General features: G+C 40.5%; 1 pseudogene; it reads left to right on the top strand.

Moving 5' to 3' along the window:
• Positions 1 to 417: 417 nt before the first annotated feature.
• On the top strand, positions 418 to 1,102 carry LOC101643304 (annotated as a pseudogene).
• The last annotated feature ends 12,178 nt before the right edge of the window (positions 1,103 to 13,280 follow it).

The following is a 13,280-nucleotide window of genomic DNA, read 5'->3' as shown; positions in this document are numbered from 1 at the left end:
CTGTGTCAATCATCTCCTTGAGGGCCTTCCTCGTTTTCACCGCCCCTCTACTTTACCAAGCATGATGTCCTTCTCGCGGGACTGGTCTCTCCTGACAACACGTCCAAAGTATGTAAGACAAAGTATTGCCATCCTTGCCTCTAAAGAGCACTCTGTTTATATTTCTTTCTAGACAATTAGATTTGTCCTTGTAGCAGTCCGTGGTACCTTCGATATTCTTCTCCAGCACCACAATTCAAATGCATTGATCCTTCTTCAGTCTTCTTTATTCAATGCCCAACTTTCACATGCACATGAGGCAATTGAAAATACCATGGCTCTGCGATAGAACTGCAAGTCTAGCCATGAAGTTTTGGGCCAAGATCGTTGACATGACCTGTCTGAACAACTACACGCAAGAACTTCGATGCAATTCTGATGAAAGGGATGTCAACAGAAAACTGAGTTTATGCAGAACTGACACCAGAAAACTAATCTCAAGCCTTGAAAACTACACAGGATGCCAGGGTCTTGACAATCAAGCTGACTAATAAGCATTTCTCCTGCCTCACAGTCTCTATAGAACTGTTGTCCGTATCAAGCAATAGTCGCATTGTGACACATGGCATTCCCATAAAAGTCTTTCCTAGAAAGCTGTGGAAGGATTTATAAGAACCTACAGTTCCAGAATTTGATGTTAGTATTTACTTACCAGTGCTTAAGACTATGAAGAGTGGTGTGGAAAAAGTAAAAAATATTGGCAATCATGTTATTCTTGAAGCAAATCTAAATGGAGAATTGAACTTGAAAATAGAAACTGAATTAGTGTATGTTACAACTCATTTTCAAGGTCTTAGAAGTCTCCTATTAGCCTCTGAAAGTGCTTCTCAAGGCAGAAACCTGGAAGAAATGGCTGAAGTACACAGACAGTAAGAAGTTACTATAGTTTCTTATTGGAGAAGTAAATCCTACAGAGGCCTTGTGCAATACTATAAATAACCAGATGGTTCATTTTTACTTGCTTCATGAAGGTGTGTCCCTTCAGTATTTCATTCCAGAGCTGTCAACACCAGCCTTTCCAGACGTGGGGCTCAAGGGCCCTTGTGATGAGAAGAGCTTATAGATACAAGTGTTCTAAGTCATTGGTCTGGGCTCAGAGTAGCACATTAGACACCCTTTATTATTTCCCCTTCTATAATGTTCTAAAGACTGATTAATGACACGCCTGTATATGCACATTATTTCCTAAAACTTGTTTATTCTCATGGCTGTTTTGTTTTGCTTTTATGATACTGACAAGTTGGAACGTATTTGCTCAGTGTTTAAATACTCATTTACAGTAGAGAAGTTGTGAAAATCCCATCTTTTCCTAGACCTGGTACAGTATCAGAATTTGTAAGAGTGTGTTTGTTGAACAGGGTACTTTTTTGTTGTTGTTCGGATACCATTGGGCTACTATTATTTAGATAAGATGCAGGAATTAGAAATCAACACAAGTAAAAATATTTTTAATAAAAATATATGTTTATACACGGCTTGGGTCAGGTGCACCTTACTCATCAATGTGCCATCCTTGCTCTTCAATACTCCAAAAAGGTCTTGTGCGGCAGATTTTCCTAATGCAACATGCATTTTGATCTCTTGGCTGCTGCTTCCATGAGCATTGAGTGTGAACCCAAGCAAATGGCTTTGCTGGTACTTTCAATACCAGTGGCATAGCTTTAAGTATTTAATAGTAACACAGAAGCCACCATAGCACAGCAAACTGGCAGACAAGTCAGGGAGGAGACTTTTCAGGTGTGACCCAATGCACAAGAACTGAAACTTTTTAGATACATATCTAAATGAGCATTTTCCTTCAAGGCCATTGGGAAATGTAAAATGCTTATTATAACAATGTTTATGGTCATCACACTGCCAAATCATGGACTATCAGCAGAACTCCTCTTTTGAAGTTGATGAATCTTGCCAAAATCCACTCAGTAATCTACGGTCTCACCTCATTTGTAGACAGAAAAAGTGTTTACCCAGCTTGATCGCCTACCTCATTTATAAGACATTACACCATAGCGCTTTCAATAATTTCCAAAATTTAAATCTAATCTCAGTTGAAGTTAACTTATCTATGCATCTATAATAATATTTGTTAAATGCTATTGGCTGAAGGCAAGCTCTAAGCGAGGGTTTAGAAAAAATTAATGGGGATAACATCCTTTGAATAAATATATAACCTCTAAAAGAAGGGCTCTGGACATTGAATACTGGAATTGTTTTTAAAACGCAGTCACATTTCCGCAGAACTGCATCTCATACATTTCCCACAGTGCCTAGCTCAGTGCTCAAAAAATATTTGTGAAGCAGAGATTAACCGAAATTGAAAGCATTTGTCATGTTGCCTATTGTAAGTATAACCAGGTGAACAATATATCATTCTCCACACAATTTAGGACTTATTCAGCATCTTTAGTTCCTTCTCCAGGAATTTTCACTTGGGTGGATTTTAGATGTCACTACAAATCAGCATGCCTGCAGGCATCATTTTTGTTAAACTGTGTGAACATAGAGTACAGACACGTAAGACTAGTTGACATTGATGTCACACAGCACTGCTCTCTTTCAGCCAAAGGGGAGTGAGAGGGAAAATCCTACCAATTGTATTGCCCATCTTCTGCAGCAGCTGTCAACAGGGAGCAAAATAACTCTAGGAGAACCACTCAAGTCTTCTAGCCTTATCATTTCTGTCAATTTGAGGTCTGACAGATGGAAACTCACCTGTAATCCCATCGAAGCATGGCTGCTAAATCAAGACACACACAGGGAAAGCAAGCTTAAGGTGTTAGGAAAGAAAATTAGGAAGAACTCCACATCACATGACTGAGTTAGCTGTCAGCCCGGGCTTCCTTCTACCAAGTATGCCTGTGATCATAGCATAGTCTGAACCCATTGAGAAAGGACAAAAGTGCTATTGGATCTCCTTTCAAAGAGAAGGCCCTCTCATGCTTTTCAAATGTCATTTGTTGAATTAGGAAACCACACACACACACACACACACACACACACACACACACACACGGAGCCCTGGTGGTGTAGTGATCACACCTTGGGCTGCTAAGCAGTCAGAAACCACCAGCAGCTCCATGGGAGGAAGACCAGGCTTTCAACTCCTGTAAACAGTTACAGTCTCAGAAATGCATGTGGTCGCTATAAGTCAGCGCCGACTCAATGGCAGTTAGTTATATATTATATAGAGACACACATTCATACAATGGCCATTTACAATTATGTTAATAAGGAATTTTTCATGCAGTAGGGAAATACTATAAATAAACCGTTAAGTTAAAAAGTAAGATCTAAAATTTTACATATAGTATCATCGATATAAAAAAATGAAGTCTAGCACATACTTGAAAGTGAAAGGTCTGATAAGCCATTTTCTGTCCAGAATCATAGCCCTGCCCCTAATTCATGACTATTTCTTAGAAATGTGTTACATTCTCATAATCCCCTCCATGTATTTAAAGAGTATAATTACCAGGGAGTGCCAAATAATTTTTTTTCTGAAAATGGGGCTATAAGCCAAATAAGTTTAAGAACCTATGGTGAATGCACATATTATGCATATATATATATAAAGTTAAATGCCATTTGATTGAACCATAAGTGGTTTACAGATACACCAGTTTATCAGCAATGTTGCAAAATGTAAGGGTTAAATAACTTTGCAGGCAGCAAAAGAAAAGCCCACAAATCCTCCACCACCCAAACGTTTACACTTTACTAGCAGCTGATAAGGAATAAAACAGCAAACGTTTCTTTCTGACTCAAACAGCAAAAGTGCTCCAAGCCCAGGCCACCATGGTCACATGGGCAATCCGTATTAAAGAGCTCAGTACAGCAAAATGCAGACTTCAAAATGGAATAATCAATCTAGGAAACGGGTGCACTAGCTGAATTTAGTTTGTTTGAAGAATATGTCAAAAACCTATCGCATCACTAACCCAGACCCAAAGACTACCTTCTATGAGAGTCCAATGATGGGAAATTCTAGAGAAAGTAGACCTAATCTATAATTCCATAAAGCAGTTGGGGACTGGGGAGCTGACTACAAAGGGGCACACGAAAACTGTATGTTGACTCTGGTGGTGATTACATAATTGTATACAGTTGTCATTGGATTGTACACTTAAAATGGTATGTTTCCTGGTTTGCAGAAAGTTAAAGAAATCAAAAGCCCATTTGCAGGGTCCCCATATAGATTAAGCCTCCAGTGAATCCCCTCTGACCATAGTCCAGGGACATATTAGTACTTTCTAAGACAGCGAGTATTGTAAAGTTGATTGTGGCAGATGTAGTTAGGTTAAAAAGTAATGCCTTACCATTGGATTTTCCTTTTGAAACCTACTCGAAAGTTGTTTCCGTTTTAATATTTATGCTTTTTCCTAGAATGAGGTTTTTGTGTGCTTTGTCCCAACATTGTTATTGAGGTTTTTTGTTTGTTTGATTGATTGTTTGCTTCCTGTTTGTGTTGTGTATGCTTTTCTGTATATAAAGCCCAGGACAGGTGGCTCTATATAGACAGTAGTTAGATTGATGATCGTCTGGGAGCAGAGCAGCAGGGAGAGGGGTGAGTGGGAAGCTATCAACAATGAGTCTAAGGAAAAAATGTTCTAAAATTGATTGTGGTGATGATTCCACAAATCTATAATTTAACAATTAAATTGTGTGATATTTTAAGTATATCCCAAGGAAAAAATAATGAAAACATAGAATGTATTACAAAATAAAATGGCATGTTTTATTTTATACAAAATGTACCTCAATAAAAACAACGACATATTCCTACCTGACATGTAATGATAACACACAGTGTGGCTGTCTCCATCCAGTAACCTTAGAAGAGGCAGCCATAGCCATGCTCTGTTTTGAAAGTCTAACATTTAAAATATATGTACCCACCCACGCCACTCCTAGAAGCTTGCAGTGACATCAAAATTCTGCTCATATACAATCATGTGGTGTTTTGGAACACTATACTGATGGGAGCAAACCTCTTGGAGAAGGCAGAGTAGCACCTTAAGTCGTTACCAACTGTGTCTGAGAAGAAACTGCCTTCCAACGGTGACAACTTTGGAAGGAGGGGTGGGAAGGGGGCAAGAGGACGAAAGGGACAGGGCCCACAGACCAAGCAGAGGGAAGAGGTCCAGGGACAAACATTTCACTCAATCGCTTTCATTTTACAAAAGGAGAAATTTACATCTCAAAGCAGCTACGTGTGCAACACACCTGCAAGGAGCACTGGACCTCCACTTGTCTCTTTCCTGGATACTTTACGAAAAACCAGAACGAAGACCAACATTGACAGCTGCAATCTTTCGAGGACCAACAGGCAGATCGCATTAGCATTCCCATTTCACAGTTAAAGAAATGAAGGCTCAGAGAATATAAGTGATTTGACCACTGTCACACAGTCAACAACTCCCAGGGATGTTTCCTGCTATGATTCAGTGCCCATACTTGGATAATGTTCACATGAAAATCTTGAACATGGTAACACAGTATCTGTCTGCCAATCTAATATTGACATTGGAAAATACATGGTAAATCATTGTCCGGAAAGTGTTCATGAACAAAAGCAGGCTTTGTATTTACATAAAATATTTCAATTGCTATGGCCTAGAGTCAGCAGATTAGAATTCAAATTACTACTAGATATATGACGTACTTTCATAGTCCTTAGTTTCATTTGTATGGCTATATTAATATTTACTCTTCTTAATTTATGGATCTGTTTAGAGATCAAATAATGAATGCTAGAATAATATGTAAATAGCATTCACAAAATGCTGAGAGATGTTTTATTTAAAGTAAACCAAACCTACAAGAAATTACAAATATATTTTATTACCAACAGCTTTTTTCCTATAGCTTAACTTAAGTAATGCCTATGATAAAAAATCTATGTGATACAAATAATGATCAGTCTTATTATTTATGTGTCATCAGTTTTAAAATTTCTTCCTCTGGTAAATTAGATATGAAGAAGAGTTAACATTCAGGAAGAGCCTAGAGATAACTGAAATTTAATTGACAGTAACAATTCTCGCCCTATGCCTGTGTGCATAATCTAGGCAGGATGAGCAATCCTGAGGAGAAAACAATGGGACTGGTGGGTCCAGGGAGACATGGGAAAGGAGGGGGCGGGGACAGGGAGTGGGGAGCCAACAAACTCAAGGATATAAGAACAACAAGAGATCTAAAATTGATGGTGAGGAGGGCATATAATATCTGGTAGGGTTTAATCAAGTGCAATTTATCTAAGAGGAATTACTGAAAGCCAAATGGAAGATGAGCATGATAGTGGGATAGGAGGAAGGTGAAAGGAAATAGAGGAAAGAAATAGGAGGCAAAAGCTATTTATAGAGGTATAGGCATGTATATATGTAAATATAGGCATGTATATATAGCTATAGGCATGTATACATATCAATTTATAATGATAAGGATATAGGTCAATGTACATATATCTATATGTTAAATGTTAAGATAGGAGACAGACTTTGGGCCTCTACTCATGGCCTCCCTTAACACAAGGACACTTTGTTCTGATAACCTGGCACTCTTTGATACTCACCTTCCCAACACAATCGCTGCAGACAAAATGGGTGCATTAGCAAATGTGGTGAAGAAAGCTGATGGTGCCCAGCTATCAAAAGCTATAGCATCCGGGTCTTAAAGGCTTGAGGTTAAACAAGCAGTCATCCAGCAGGGAAACAAATAAGCCCACAGGGAAGGAGCACACCAGCCTGTGTGATCATGAGGTGTTGCTGGGATCAGGTATCAAAATATCCAAAATAAACAACTATATTAATGTGAATGCAGGGGTTGGAGTGGAGACACAAAATCCATCTGTAGAAAATCAGATACACCCCCCCACACACACACACACAGAAGGGTTATAAGGAAGGGATGATTCAACCAAGGTATAGTATAGCACCGACGAAACACATATCATTCCTCTGGTTCCTGAATGCTTCCTCCCACTCGCTACCTTGACCCAGTTCTACCTTACAAATCTGGCTAGACCAGAGAGCACACCTTGGTACAGATAAGAGCTCTCAACACAGGGAATTCAAGACAGATAAACCCCTTAGGAGCAGTAGTGGGAGTAGTGATATCATGAGGGTAGGGGGATGATTAGGGAGGGGAAAAGGAGAGAAAGGGGGAACCCATCACAAGGTTGAATATATAGCTTCCCACCCCGAAGGGCATGAATAACAAGAATGTGGGTGAAGGAAGAAAATGGACAGTGTAAGATATGAAATAATAATAACAATATATAATTGATCAAGGATTCATGATGGTGAGAGGGTGGGGGAGCAAGAGGAAAAAAAAGAAGCTTACACCAAGGGGCCAAGTAGAAAATGATTTGGAAATGATGATGACAATATATGTACAAATATGCATGATACAATTGACGTATGGAATGTTATAAGAGCTATAAGAGCCCCCAGTGAAAATTATTTTTTTAAAGAAGGTAACAATGCATCAGGAAGTAAGCATTATACATTACTTGAAAGCAAGATGAGCTTTCGCAACTATTTAAGAGCATTCAGGAAGCAGTGAATTAAGAGGAGCAAAAACTAGGGTAAGATTGACTTTGAGGGAGAAACTATAATTAAGCTAAACTCTTTATAAAGTCTAATGTTCTCCATGTAAAGCATAAAATAGAATAAAGGTAGTGCAAAATTGGTATGATCAAGTGTGTGAACTCCTTTAACTTCACAAACAGGAAAAAGGAGACTCGGCATCAGCGTCAGCCCAAGGCTGATTCCTGTGAATGGAGGTCAAAATGCCTCTACCCTCTTCCTTCCTTTGCCAATTTAGACACAACTGTCCCCCACCCCCCCATGGCACTCTACTACTTTGCTGGATTCAGTAATGTATTGTAACGGCTACACAGAACTTACAAGCAATGCTAACAATCATGGTTTTACTAGAGAAGTTAACGACTTACATTTCAGATTCAGAAATATTAAGGGTACATTTCTTTGGTGTGCAGACTAGTCTCAGCTGTGTCCACAGGCATGCCTTCAGTCACATGACCACTTGACTTCTGCCCTGCTCCAGAAGTGTTATAAAGCTCCTTTAGCACTGCCAACAGATGCCCTAAAAGCAGTCCACTGGAAAAGTGAGTCCCCTGCCCAGCTTTCCTCACGCCATCTTCCAGGAAGCCTCCCATTGTCTCATGCTCTGGCACTTGGTTCTGCTGCCTCTGTTTCCACTGCTTCTCCATTAACCTCTGCTACTACTGCCCCCTCTCTGTCCCATGGATCAAGGAAGTTCACTGCATAAGAATACTGGAGTCAGCCGTGCGATCACAAGGTGTCCAAGGGATCAGGTATCAGGCATCATCAGAGCAAAAAAACTTACCATAGTGAATGATGGGGGGAGTGCGGAGTGGAGACCCAAAGCCCATTTGTAGGCCACTGGAGATCCCCTTGCAGAAGGGTTTCGGAGAGGAGACGAGCCAGTCAGGGTGCGATGTAGCAACGATGAAAAATACAACTTTCCTCTAGTTCCTAAATCCTTCTTCCTCCCCCACTATCATGATCCCAATTCTACCTTGCAAGTTTGGCTAGACCAGAGAATGTACACTGGTACAGATAGGACCTGGAAACACAGGGAATCCAGGGCAGATGATCCCTTCAGGACCAGTGGTGTGAGTGGTGATACTGGGAGGGTAGAAGGAAGGTGGGTTGGAAAGGGGGAACCGGTTACAAGTAGCTACATGTGACCTCCTCCCTGGGGGGTGGACAACAGAAAAGTGGGTGAAGGGAGACGTCGGACAGAGCAAGATATGGCAAAATAATAATTTATAAATGATCAAGGTCTCGTGAGGAAGAGGGGAGCGGGGAGGGAGGGGGGAATAAAGAGGACCTGATGCCAGGGGCTTAAGTGGAGAGCAAATGTTTTGAAAATGATGAGGGCAATGAATGTGCAAATGTGCTTTACACAACTGATATATGTATGGATTGTGATAAAGTTGTATGAGCCCCTAATAAAATGATTTAAAAAAAAAAAAAAAGAATACTGGAGTCCCGAAGATATGCTCTGCTTCTGGCTCTTCTTTCTTGATGGTAGTGAGAGCTCCCCTTTCTGCTTCGGAATGGCTCGTTTTATACCTAGTGAGATTTTAAAACTGACCAGTCCCCATGTTGGGCCACATAGCCCCTATTTGCATAGCCCCATCCAATCATTTCATGGGAGCTACTCTGGTTAACAGAGTCCAATCATTCGGTAGGAGCTACTCCGGTAAGCAGGTAGGTAAACAGGTTGCTATGAGTCAGCATTGCCTCAGCATTGACTCGACTGCAGTGAATGAGACAAAGACTAGGGCTAGAAGGCAATACTTCACTCTGCCACAAGTAGCCAATGGCACGTGTATGGTTTCCAGATTCTCTGGCAGAATTGTACCTCTGAAGCCTAGGATCTCCAAAAAAGCCCACTCCCTATAGAGTTCTCTTTACACTTGCCTCAGGGTCTGTTCAAGCACTTCAACTCTACCTTCCTCCACTCCTCCCAGCCTTGACAATTTGCTGACCAGCTCCATTTTCATTTGGTATGCAGAAATATTTTCATATCTAAGAATTAGCCCTTTATCAAGTTCCGACAATGAGCAACTCAATGTGAAATATTAATATATCCCAAGGACTCAGAAGAAGAGCCCTGATGGTGTAGTGGTTACATTGGGCTTCAGCCTGAAAGGTCAGCAGTTCAAAATCCACCAACCGCTCCACAGGAGAAAGATGGGGCTTTCTACTCCCTAAAGAGTTACAGTCTCTGGAACTCACAGTGTCAGTCCTGTTCTGTCCTGTAGCATTGCTCTAAGTTAGCGTTAACCCAATGGCAGTGAGTTTTTTGGGGGGCTTTAGGGGGGGTTACGGGGGTTGGAGGGGGTTACTCAGAGAGGCACCTGAAAAAAAAGGTCAAAACTGTGGACCCTGAATTTTACCCTCCCACGTCCCTGACAATTATATTCTCAGTGCTTTTCTTTATGACCCTCAAAAACCTCCTCATTTTTTAGTAGCTTGAGGAAATGAGATTTTCTTTTCTATTTGTCTCCATCCGCACATTGCTTTATTTTAGGACATAAATGGTAGCAGACGCATGCTGGCAGCATAGGAAGAAAATGTTGACCTAAGAGGGAGCAGGCAGGATCAATCCCATCTTGCTCTTAGGCAATTTATTTATATTTTATTGGTGAAAATTGCCAGCAAACGCCTTCTTGCTGAATTAATGTGTTCTGAGAAATAAAAATTCTCAAAGGAAGGTAGAACTCCAGCCCCAATGCTACAAAACACCAGCTTCCATTAGGCTCTGCTAGCCATCTACCCTGCTCCGGAACAGAAACGTGAACCATGCACACACACAAAAATGCAGAGGCTGAGTCTCTTTGAGATCACCGGCATCTACCAAATGACAGCTCCACTCGGAAGTGTTTTCAGAGGCCATTGACAAGAGCAAAAAAACACGTTTCCTATGAATGAATGTGCATATGTTTTTGATGAGCCATCAATCAAATCTCCTCATTTAAAAACAAAGCGCATTTCCTTTTTAAAAACCAATAGCTAGTTAAAGAAGAGTCTGACTGGATTTGATGTTGACCTATCCATCGGCACTATTTCTTTCACAGTCCACAAGGGCTAAGCTCTGCAATCAGGTGAGAAAGCTCCTCATTGCCAACCAAGCCTTTCATCCAACTGAGACAAGATCTTCAAAGATTTGTTGCTTTCTTATTCAAAGGTTCCCAGATGTCTTAGGCAAAACAGAACTAGAAAAATCAAAGAATTCTTCTTTAGGGCATTTGGCTAGAGCGTTGACTGACAATTGTGCTAAGCTTACAATGTTGATCGAGGGCTCTTTTATAATATGACCTGTTTTGTGCTAAACAGTTATGCTCAAAAATAGAACAGGGAAGGAATTTTTCACACCACAATTAATAATCAGTACCTTACATATGCATCTTCTCTTCTATCCCTACCTCCTTCTCTCCAGAAACTCCTCTCTAACTCACAGTCATTATCACCATGTCTTCCAGCCTTAACTTTTGCCACAGTGACTCACTGAAACCCAGTGCTGCCCTGAGGACCCTGTTTCGATTATGACCATCTCAAATGGGACTCTCGCATACCTCCATGAGAAAGTGCCTGAGAGTCAAAGAGCAATTCTAATCAGTATTGCTTCTAAACCATTTTCTCTCTCTGTCTCTAAAAAATGTCCACTTTTGAGCCTGTATCCTCAGTCTATTTTCACCAATTACTTTCCCCACTTTTCAGTAGCCACCTGTCAACTTCTTGGTAAATTCCCTCATGTCAAAGATTTTATGGACTAAAATCCCTCCCTCAAACAAAATGCTTGGAGTCTTTATTATTGGTGATTTCCATTCAATATCAATAACACTTTCAACGTTGCTCTTTCTTCTCTGATCTGCTCTCTCATCATTTTGTCCTCCACCTTATTCAGCTACTTTCCTCAGAGTCAATCCCCAGTCCTTCTTATTCCCAGAATCTACACCCTCCTGTAATCTCAGGTCCAGCGTCCACACTCAGACCTCCACAGACGCTTTCCTTAGTACCTCACCTGCAGGAATCCTTCAACCTCATTAAGGCCTACAATCCCCAAATCCTTCTACCCATTCCCTGTCCCTCATCCCCTTCAGGTCCTCATCTCCTTCCTGATCTTACTTAAATGCCATGATATGTCATATATTAGTTCTTTCTCAATTTATTAGATTTGCTTCAATAAACCCAGCCCTGGGTGAATCCAGGCCCCACCCGCCTCCAAGTGCTTACACCCGACATGAACCTGATAATATTACTGTTGTTCCAGAGTCCTGGAACCCAGGTGTTTTAGTGAGTTACACTTTGGGCAACTAACCACCAGGTCAGCAGTTTGAAACCACCCCATGAAATAAAAATGATGCTTTCTGCTCCCTTAAAGAGTTACAGTTTCAGAAACTCATAGGGGGCAGTTCTAGCATGTCTTATAAGGTCACTATGAGCTGGAATTGACTCAGTGACAGGGAATTTGATTTATTTCCTATAGTCTATACATTCTCCCATTCTTCTAAGTGACAATTCGTACTTTACCCTCTCATCTCACACCTCCAAAGTCTCTTCCCTCATCCTCACTCTCAGATTATGAATCTGATTTCAATCAGCATTCAGAAGAGAAATTCTGTTATCAGTCCAAATACCAACTACCAGCTTATATGCCTATTTACTATGCCTTCCCTAGAGTTTCTATAGCTGGATCATCCAAATGCCTAAGACTAGCATCTCCATATGTTGCAGTAGGTCCTACTTCCCCTTCCCTACTTTACTGTATCATTAATTCTACTCCCATCTGCACCACCAATCTGTCTCATTGATGTTCTTGCTGTGTTTTTGCTGATCCTCTATTGTACCTAGTATGATATCCTTATCCAGAGACTGGTCCCTCCTGATAACTTGTTCAAAATACTTGAGATGAACTCTCTCCATCCTCACTTCTAAAGAGTATTCTGGATGTACTTCTTCTAAAGTACATTTGTTCATTTTTCTGGTTGTCCATGATATATTCAATATGCTTTGCCAATACCAATTATTCTCCAGGCTTCCTTGTTTATTATCCAACTTTCACATGCATATAATATGATTGAAAACTATCATGGCATGGTCAAGCGCCCCTTAGTCCTCAAAGTGGCATCTTGGCTCTTAATGCTTGAAGGATGTCTTTTACAGCAGATTTTCCTAATGCACTTAATATATTGTTTGATTTCTTGGCTGTTGTTTCCAGAAATGTTGGCTGTAGATGCAAGTAAGATAAAGTTCCTGATAATTTTAATCTTTTCTTCATTTATCATGATGTTGTCTATTGGTCCAGTTATAAGGATTTGGGTTTTCTGTGTATTGAAGTGCAATCCACACTGAAGGCTGTATTCTTTGGTTTTCATCAGCAAGTGCTTCAATGTCCTCCTTGCTTTCAGAAAGCAAGGTTGTGTCATCTGCATGTTGAAAGTTGTTAATGAGCCGTCCTCTGATCCTGATGGCACATTTTTCTTCACATAGTCCAGCTTCTTAAATTATGACACACATTTGTGACACACATTTACTGTACATAACCTATGACAACTGTGACACACATCTACTATACGTTAACTGTGGCAACTGACACACATCTACTATACATTAAGTATGACAACTGTGACACACATCTACTATATGTTAACTGTGACAACTGACACACATCTACTATATGTT

Source organism: Echinops telfairi, unplaced genomic scaffold, assembly GCF_000313985.2.
Source record: "Echinops telfairi isolate 266 unplaced genomic scaffold, ASM31398v2 ScPeMD7_7424;HRSCAF=8462, whole genome shotgun sequence".
Taxonomy (NCBI): domain Eukaryota; kingdom Metazoa; phylum Chordata; class Mammalia; order Afrosoricida; family Tenrecidae; genus Echinops; species Echinops telfairi.
This window is presented reverse-complemented; position numbering and strand designations above follow the sequence as displayed.